Here is an 8,946-nt window from a genome sequence, read left to right as displayed (position 1 = left end):
ACATCGTATATCGAAGTTAAAAGTTAATTTTTGACTTTGGTCACGATTTGTACTATAATTAAAGGTTTAGAATATAAGTGATTTCGAAATAACAAATTATGATGGATGGATCCAAAATTGAAAAGCTGATAAGTTAACGACAATTGAACGTTGCCTTAAAATGTTAGTCGTCGTCATAGCCCAAAGTGCGTCTTTATTAAATAGGTCGGTGGAGGTAATATTCTTCTTTTTTCAGATTAGTCGAGTTCAAATTGCTTTGTTGTAAAATTTCACGGTCACGTGTTATTGTAACTCGAGTCGTATTTATTAAGCGTTTTAACTCGTCGTGTGCTGCTGGGCTAATTGCGTTAAATAAAATGGAAACAATGATAAAAATATATATAAAATAAATAATGGAGCTTTTATTAATAAAGTAATAATATACGAATACAAATTACATTACGGTACAAATGTTTAACTTCTAATTACATCTTTTGCAGAAAAAATAAAATAAAAAAAAACGGAGCAAATGTAGCGGACCCGGGGGGCCGCCATACAATGTCGGGGGTTTCTGTACCCCACTTTGAACGCCGAGGCAACTCAGGATCCCGAAAAGCAGGGTCAAAAGCCCACATTCAACCCGGGAGTGCCTGTTCGTTTTTATCCGAGGCGACTAAATTCACAGGGGACAATCAGAATTCATCCGAGGCGACTAAATTCACAGGGGACAATCAGAATTCATCCGAGGCGACTAAATTCACAGGGGAGAATCAAAATTCACCCGAGACAACTAAAGTCCATCCGAGGCGACCAAATACGTACAGGACAGTCCAGAATCATCAGATTTAACCCGCGACTACTAAATCAAACCGGAGCGGCAACAGTCAAACAGGGACCCGGAGTTCAAATAGGCGATTCGATTCGGGACTAATTCCGTCAATTCCCAACAAACTTACCGACTCGGATCAAATGCAGAGTCCGTCCGCAAAAATCACAATTACAGGGACCAAATCGCATTTTTATCAAAAAAATCAATAATTCAGCAGAGATGAGATCATCCCATCAGGCATCGAGAAGTGAAAAAAAAGCAAGCAGATTGACAAATTAACCCCCAAGGGTACAGTAGGAAATATGAAGAAATCATGATCAATAATTCACAGTGATTTTCTTACTATAAATTGACAAAGCTGATCACTGTAAAAGGGGCGAGAGCAACTTTGAGTAAAAAAAAAAACACTGAAAATCTTTCATCACTGTAATAGGGGGGAAAAGATCTGTAATCTCAATGTAAAGGGATAGTAATTTGGTAAAATTTCGTCACTGTAATAGGAGAAGAACTTCATGGTAATAGAGGTGGAAGACAAAAGAGAGCAAAAACAGAGTTTTCATAGACTGCATCAACATCAAATGTAATATTCAAGCATATCAATACAAAACAACACAGTTGAGCTCTTGATTTTCTTATTATAATCTCTTTGTTTTTTACCCATTTATTTCCTGCAAATCAAATCCAGTTTCTATACATATAGTTCTGCATTTCCATTGCTATTTAACCCAGAAAAATCCAAATATATATATTTATCATTTGTTTCCGAATTTACCCTCTTTTCACTCTGTTCACCGGATCCACTACCATCTGCTCCCACCTGTCTTCCTCCGTCACCGCCGACCTTCGGCCTTGAAGGATCCGAACCAAATAAAAATCAAAGAAAGGAAGAATAACAAGGAGAAAATGGAGATCCTGAGATTGAATTTCAAAACAGGAGGAAGAAGACTTACCGCCGGTTAGGTCCGATGAAGCCGTAAAGGAGAGTATCGTCGTTGTTGTGGCTGTCATCGCCATCCGCATGCGCTTGAAAACGAGAAGAGAGTAGAAAGCCAAAGGAGAGGGAGCAGATCGGAATGGCCTAGACAGGGAAGAGCTACTGTTCCTTTTTGAAAGAGAAGAGAAACAAAGAAAATGAGAAAGAAGAAGGTAGATGTGGAGGCTGCTGTACAAAATGAGGTAAAATAACCCCAAAAAATCCAAATTTTGTATCATCATTTAAATGATGGATCCATGGGATTTTGCAAGCTTATTTCGCCCCCCTCTCTTCTTCTAATGGCCTTGGTAAATATTTCCTATTTATTTGCTTTACTTTCATTTTATAGCCTATTTTATTTTCTTTTAACTTGATTCAATTAGTTAGTTAATTTAATTTTCAAGACTAATTAACTTAACTCAAATATATATGGGTTTAAGTTGTTTTGTGAATTTAAATTATTATTTTGTAGTTTTATTTGATTAGTTTTTATTTGCTCACATATATAATTTTCGGGTGAATTCAAGTAAAGTAGTTGTAATGTTAATTTTAACCCTCTCATTTTATAATTATCATTTAGTCTTTTTATGTGATACATGCATATTTCGTTAAGTTTAATAACGATTTTATTTTATAAATTTGTGTATACATAATTCGTTAAATAATAAAAAAAAAAAAGTATAAATGCATCGTGTATATATGATATGCACGATTTCAAAAATAATTAATTCGAGATGTTATCTCGAATCAATAAAACAAACCGAATTAATTCGGATCGATGTGAAAACGTCATCCGAATTTATAACCAAATTAATTCGGATCGTTGTGAAAACATCATTCGAATCCATAATTAAATTAATTCGGATTGATGTGAAAACGTCATTCGAATCTGTAAATCAAATTAATTCGGATTGATGTGAAAACGTCACCCGAATTCATAACTAAATTAATTCGAATTGATGTGAAAACGTCTTTCGAATTCATAAACCAAATTAATTCGGATCGATGTGAAAACGTCACTCGAATTCGTAATTAAATTAACTCGAATTGATGTGAAAACGTCATTCGAACTCATAAACCAAGTTAATTCTAATCGATGTGAAAACGTCATTAGAATTATGTATTAAACCCGATAACCCCAAAAACCCGCAAGTGCCTGTTTTATATCGACAATTCAAAGCAAAACAAATAGCAAGCACGTAATATCACAATAGTACCGATACGTTGGGCGGGGTAGGGTGAGATCACATCTCTTCCCTACACGTAACCGGAAAAAACGAACTTTGAATCTCTCTGAAGACCGTCCTTATCAAAACCAAACGATACAGAGTCAATCCAAATAGATAGGGTAACCAATCACGCCCGCACACGTATTTCCAAGTGATGATTGGTGGCGACTCGAAACCTTAAAACACGAAAAAGGCGGATTGAGCCGGCCACGCACCCCGACCTGCGTAAAAACCGGAAGCCAGGGTGCGACACCATTTGTGAATATTATTGTCATTTTTTATCTATTAATCATGGTCTTTATTATTTACTTTTTCTTTTAAATGTATATGTATAATTATCATTTCTATCAAAAATATATATATATGTACATCTTTCTTCTTTTCCTTTTAAATTTCCTATATGTATATATGATTTGGAAAATGTTTTGGTTGGGGTGAATTTGGATTTAATTTATTAATTGTTGTCATTATGTTCAAATGAAGGATAATTGAGTGAAAAAGGAAAAATAAAAGATAAAAAGAGATTTCAAGTTGTTTGTTTAAATTAAAGCTTTTCTAGATATTCTTCAAGTGTAAATAAAAGATTTTTGTCATTTTAAACCGTTTCCAAAATATCACGTGTTGAAACCTTAATTCGTTCCAACGGCGGATTAAGCGAACCTTGTAAATAAAACCATTTTCATCGTAAATAACCGAGTTTTTGAATCGTTTTCCTAATTAAACAGTTTTGTATAAAAATAAATGGACTTGTATGTTTAATCACGTTTTTTTGTTAAAACTTCTTATCTCACGTTTTCAAACGCTCGAGTCGTTCCAACGGCGATTCGAGTCGATGTCATGTAAATTAACGGGGTTTTGAAACGTACCTAAATCGTTCCAACGGCGATTAAGGTACGAACCATGTAAATAAACTCATTTTTGGGGAATGAGATTAGCTTAGAGTTAGTGTATAGTCTAAAGCATTAAATCACACTGTGAATAAATTAATTCTTTCTCCTCCCCCTCTCTCTCCTATATACTTTAAATTTATGCAAAATGGGTGATTCTTTACTAAAATGGCTTTCAAATAACATGCTCAAAACGGTTTTCAAAGCGAGAAAGAAAATGTTTCAAATGAATTTTAAACTTAAAGAAATATGCGATTAGTCTGTTATCACCTAACACGCTAAGTAGGAGGCCGGTGGTTCATAACCGGGCGATGTCGGGGTGTCTAGTAGCCTTTCTCCAGAAAGGAGCTAGCCTTCTCGGCTCGTACCTAAGTTTCCCGAACCCACGCCGGTCTCCCGCAAGGGATCGGTGTTCATTTTCCCATTCGTGGGTGGCGACTCTTCCATACTCCGAGTTCCGGCCCTACCGAGCAGCTTGATTCCGCGATTGGTTGCTTTCGGCGCCAATCACAGCATCTGTCATCAACGGTGTCCACCCCCCGGTCCGCCCGGGCGAGGCCGCGACACCTACATCGCTCCAAAGGTACATTTCTCTGGATTCAATTTAATGTTGTGATGTCGGAGTACGCCGAGTACCTCCTTTATATCATCCGCATGCTTTTCTACAGTGGTACTTTTGATGATCATATCATCCACATAGATAGAAAAGTTATCACCTTTGCTTCCTTCGAATATTTTGTTCATCATCCGTTGATAGGTTGCCCCCGCGTTCTTAAGACCAAAGGGCATGACTTTGAAGCAATAGGTGGCCTGGTGTGTCACGAACAAAGTTTTGATTCTATCCGAAGGCTCCATCGGGATCTGGTGATAACTCGACTTCACATCAGTGAAGGAGTACATGGCGTGTCCTGCTGTTCCATTGACTAGGATATCGATACACGACAAGGGGTAGTTATCTTTGGGACAAGCTTTGTTGAGATCTGTGAAGTCAATACACATGCGGTATGATCCGCCTGCTTTTTTGATGAGGACTACATTCGCCAGCCACTGTGTATAAAGCACCTCTTCAATGGCGTCCGCCCGCTTGAGCTTGGTGATTTCCTCTTCTATCACCTTCTGCCTCTCAGGACCACGGTTCCTCCGTTTTTGTGCCACCGGGACCGCGTCCTTGTCAATATTGAGTTTGTGAGATCACATCTGGACTAATCCCTGGAAGAATCTCATCTTTCCACGCAAAGACATCTTCTGACTCATGGAGAACCTTGGTAATAGCTTCCTTAATCTCTCCCTTTAGCCCTTTAGCCATCTGTACCTATTTTTCATCTGCCATAAGGTACATTTCTGTTTCACCCAAGGCCATTGTGACAAGTTCTTCTTCGTCCTCATCTTTAGACTGCGGGCGAATCATTAAGGATGCCGAATACGTCTCCTGAGCAACTTTTTGGTTTCCTCGGATCATTACACCTCCCTTGGCCGTGGGGATGTAAATAGTTAAGTGGCGTATGGAGATGAGTACCGCGGCTTCGGAGATGAAGGGCCGCCCGAGGATGATATTGTAAGCTAACTGGCCATCTAGGATGGAGAATTCCAGATCTCCCTTCCAGATTTGATCTTCATCTGCCAATTCACAATCTAGTGTTACCTGGCCTTTTGTTTGGATGGTGTGCCCTGTTACCCCCAAGATGTCTACTATGGTGGTTTCCACTTGGATGGGATCGACCATAAGCTTGGCGAATGCCCCTCTTATGATGACGTTGCATGAACTTCCGGTGTTAATCATCACTCTTTTCATCTCCCATCCTTCTATCATCATGGTAATGACCAGTGCATCTGCATGAGGAGGAATCTTCGGGCCTACGTCCGCAAAAGGGCGATTAAGTGATGCCCTATCCAGGGCAGTGGTCTTTGCCTTTTTCAGCACAGGTTCATATCCTGGTCCGCTCGCTATGACATTGATGGTGCCTTTCGCCTTCTTTTTCTGATCGTCTCTTGATCTATCACCATCTCCTTTCTTGTTATCATTTTGGACGAACCTGTCCAGCTTTCCCCTTTCGATAAGCCTTTCTATCTCTCTGGCCAACTCCCAGCATGCGTCCGTATCATGACCATTCTTCTTATGGTATTTGCAATAATTTTTGGGATTTTTCCCGGTGTTGGTGTACTCCCCCCCTTTTGGTTCAGGGTATGAAATGCCCCGCTTGTGCTGGCTGTTCTCTATCCACATCAGCACTTCGCTTTTGGAGGCGTTTAATGGTGTAAACGACGACATGTATGCCGATTTGTTCTTAGAGCCTCGACGCCTGCTTCTGGATGACGAATCAGGATTCTTGTCTTTCTCTTTATCCCGTCATCGAGATTCGCCTTTGTCCTTTTTGGGCGGAGACACTGACTCCCGGCGGATATCATCCACCTCCATGAAGTCCTTGCACCGTTCTATCAACTCCGCCATATCTCTGGGCTTCTTTCTGATCAGATCTTCCTGCAAGCTTTTACATGTGGTGTTTTTCACTAGAGCTTCCACCGCCATGGAGACATCCACATCGACAATTCGTATACACAATTTGTTGAAATTAACTACATATTCTCGAAGGGGTTCACTTGCTTTCTGTTTCAACTCAAAAAGCTTCCGCAATTTGACCACTGGAGGGATACATCCAGCAAATTTGGCACAAAACTCTCTACTCAACTGATCCCAGCTGTCTATCGATCCGGGAGGTAAAGATTGGAACCAATCATAAGCAGGTCCTCCTAGCGTGGTGATAAACATCCGGCATAATACAGCTTCACTGGCTCGATTAAGGCTAAGCAACATTCGGTACTTTCTGGCATGGGCCTCAGGGTTGTCTACGCCCATGTAAACCGGGATATTAGGTATTTTGAAATGCCTATCTGTTTCCTCAGCTTCGATCCATGCCGTAAAGGGCGAATCACGATTGGCGAATGGATTATGCCTGACATTCTCTTCGTTTATGCGGAGCACCGCAACTCTAACTAGATTCGTTAAATTGTCTAGATCTGCCATGGGGCATCTCCTATTTGGAGATCTACTCGGAGGTCTCCTATGTGGGGATCGACTCGGAGAAGATGAGGAGCTTGAGCCGGACGACAGATCTGATGGCGAACGCCCACCTCCACTTCCATGTCCTCCAGGAGGAGCTTGTCTATCTTCATCTCCTTGGTTCGGCGGTGGTTGTGACCTATCCGGACGAGGTGTCTCTACTGGCCTCTTACTTTGTCTCCGACCTGAGGATGGGCGTGACCTACCCCGTCGGGATGACCTCTGCCTTGGAGGTGAAGGTGACTTTGATCACCTGCCGCTTCCCTTCTTTCTCTTTTTATGTCTTCAGCCTTCTGATCCGCCTTCTGAGAGATTCGACCGCGGGCGACTTGGGGCACCTGATCCGCCCAGATTCACCCTAGGGTTTACTGGTCCCCCTGGGAGAGTTTGGTCATTCCTTCGACTCCCTTCTGCTCCATCAGAAAATAGTTGCTGATTGAGTGGTGGGTTACCTACTGCGACGGTAGTAATCACCATGGAATCCACAGGTTGAGTTTGGATAAATGAAGAATCATGGGCGTTCGATCCTATAGCTGCCTATGGCCATTGAGATGCTGTAGGAGTTGGGGCCGTGCACCGAAGCTCTGGAATTATCATGAACGACCTTAGGCGGTTCTCCATCTCAGGTCCGAACTCTCTTCCTATGGATCCCGCACATATTTCGATGAATGAATCTGGCGACATACTCCTTTCACCATGCGTCGTAGGAGCATTTATATCAACGCGACCAGCGCTAGTTACAGGTTGGCTTGATGGTGTTACCAATGGTGTTTCAATCCCCGATGAGGGATTCTGACCTCCACTCGTCATGTCTTACAACGTGAATGAAAACCCTTTATGTGGTTAAGGGTCCACGATCACCGCACCAATTGATGACTTATGGAGAATTTCCGATTAGCTTCCGTCTCTGTGGGGGCGTCGTTGGGTTCGACGGGGGGAAGCTCCGATGCCAAAGTCAGTATAAAGTATGGAAGAGTAAACTGAATTGACAAAGTAGGGTTTCTAGGATTGTGTGAATGTGTACCTTGATAGCTTGAGATGCAAGCTATATATAGTCGTGAAGTTGTAACCTTTAGTAACTAGAAAGTCTCCATTAATGCTTCATTAATGGCGGTTACTAGTTTCCTTTAGGTATGTCCGTTAGCTTATTAATAGCTCATTAATGGCCTTTATTGCGGAATCGGCTCCGCTGCTCAGCTGGCGGACCGAGGGGTTATGGCGGATCTCCACATAGGTTTGACTGTGGATCACGTGGCGGAGTCTTGGTGATCCGCCTGTCGGATCCCCTCGCCTGATACGTCGCGGCATTCTGGTATCAGGTGATCAATACACGGTTGTTGTGGGCGAATATCTCCTTTGATCCTTAGGATAATATCCCAATATTATCAGAAATTGATGACTTGTGGAGAATTTCCGATTAGCTTCCATCTCTGTGGGGGCGTCGTTGGGTTCGACGGGGGGAAGCTCCGATGCCAAAGTCAGTATAAAGTATAGAAGAGTAAACTGAATTGACAAAGTAGGGTTTCTAGGATTGTGTGAATGTGTACCTTGATAGCTTGAGATGCAAGCTATATATAGTCGTGAAGTTGTAACCTTTAGTAACTAATCCGAGAATGAACTAGAACGAAATGATTAACGTCATTATTATGAAAGTGAATTCAATGATGGGGTTGAAGAGAGAGAGAACATGCTTCCGAAGATGAAATATGTGGGGATGGTGAATCTTATTATCAAGAGAATGAGAATGAATATTATGAAGATGATAGGGTTTACCATGATGAGAACAATAATCAGAACATTGAGTGGAACCGATGTGGGGTCGCTTATGAAAACGGCAAAGATGGAGTCTATTGTGATGAGAGTGGGCTTCAGCACGTTGACTGGAACCAACATGGGGATCCTTATGAAGATAATGAAGATAGATTCCATTATGATGATGAATTGGAGGAGGTTCAATAGTACCACAACGAAGATATTTATGGGTGTGCTCG

General features: G+C 41.3%; 1 long non-coding RNA gene across 1 annotated transcript; it reads right to left on the bottom strand.

Moving 5' to 3' along the window:
• Positions 1-379: 379 nt before the first annotated feature.
• Positions 380-2,268, bottom strand: LOC136223904 (uncharacterized). The gene is made up of 2 exons (XR_010686197.1): positions 1,759-2,268; positions 380-1,656 (listed from the first exon to the last, which is right to left on the bottom strand). It is a non-coding gene; the product is annotated as an uncharacterized lncRNA (long non-coding RNA).
• Between the last annotated feature and the right edge of the window lie 6,678 nt (positions 2,269-8,946).

Source organism: Euphorbia lathyris, chromosome 3 (genome assembly GCF_963576675.1).
Source record: "Euphorbia lathyris chromosome 3, ddEupLath1.1, whole genome shotgun sequence".
NCBI classification, from domain to species: Eukaryota; Viridiplantae; Streptophyta; class Magnoliopsida; order Malpighiales; family Euphorbiaceae; genus Euphorbia; species Euphorbia lathyris.
The sequence above is the reverse complement of the archived record's forward strand: the minus strand, read 5'-3'. Positions and strand labels throughout refer to the sequence as shown.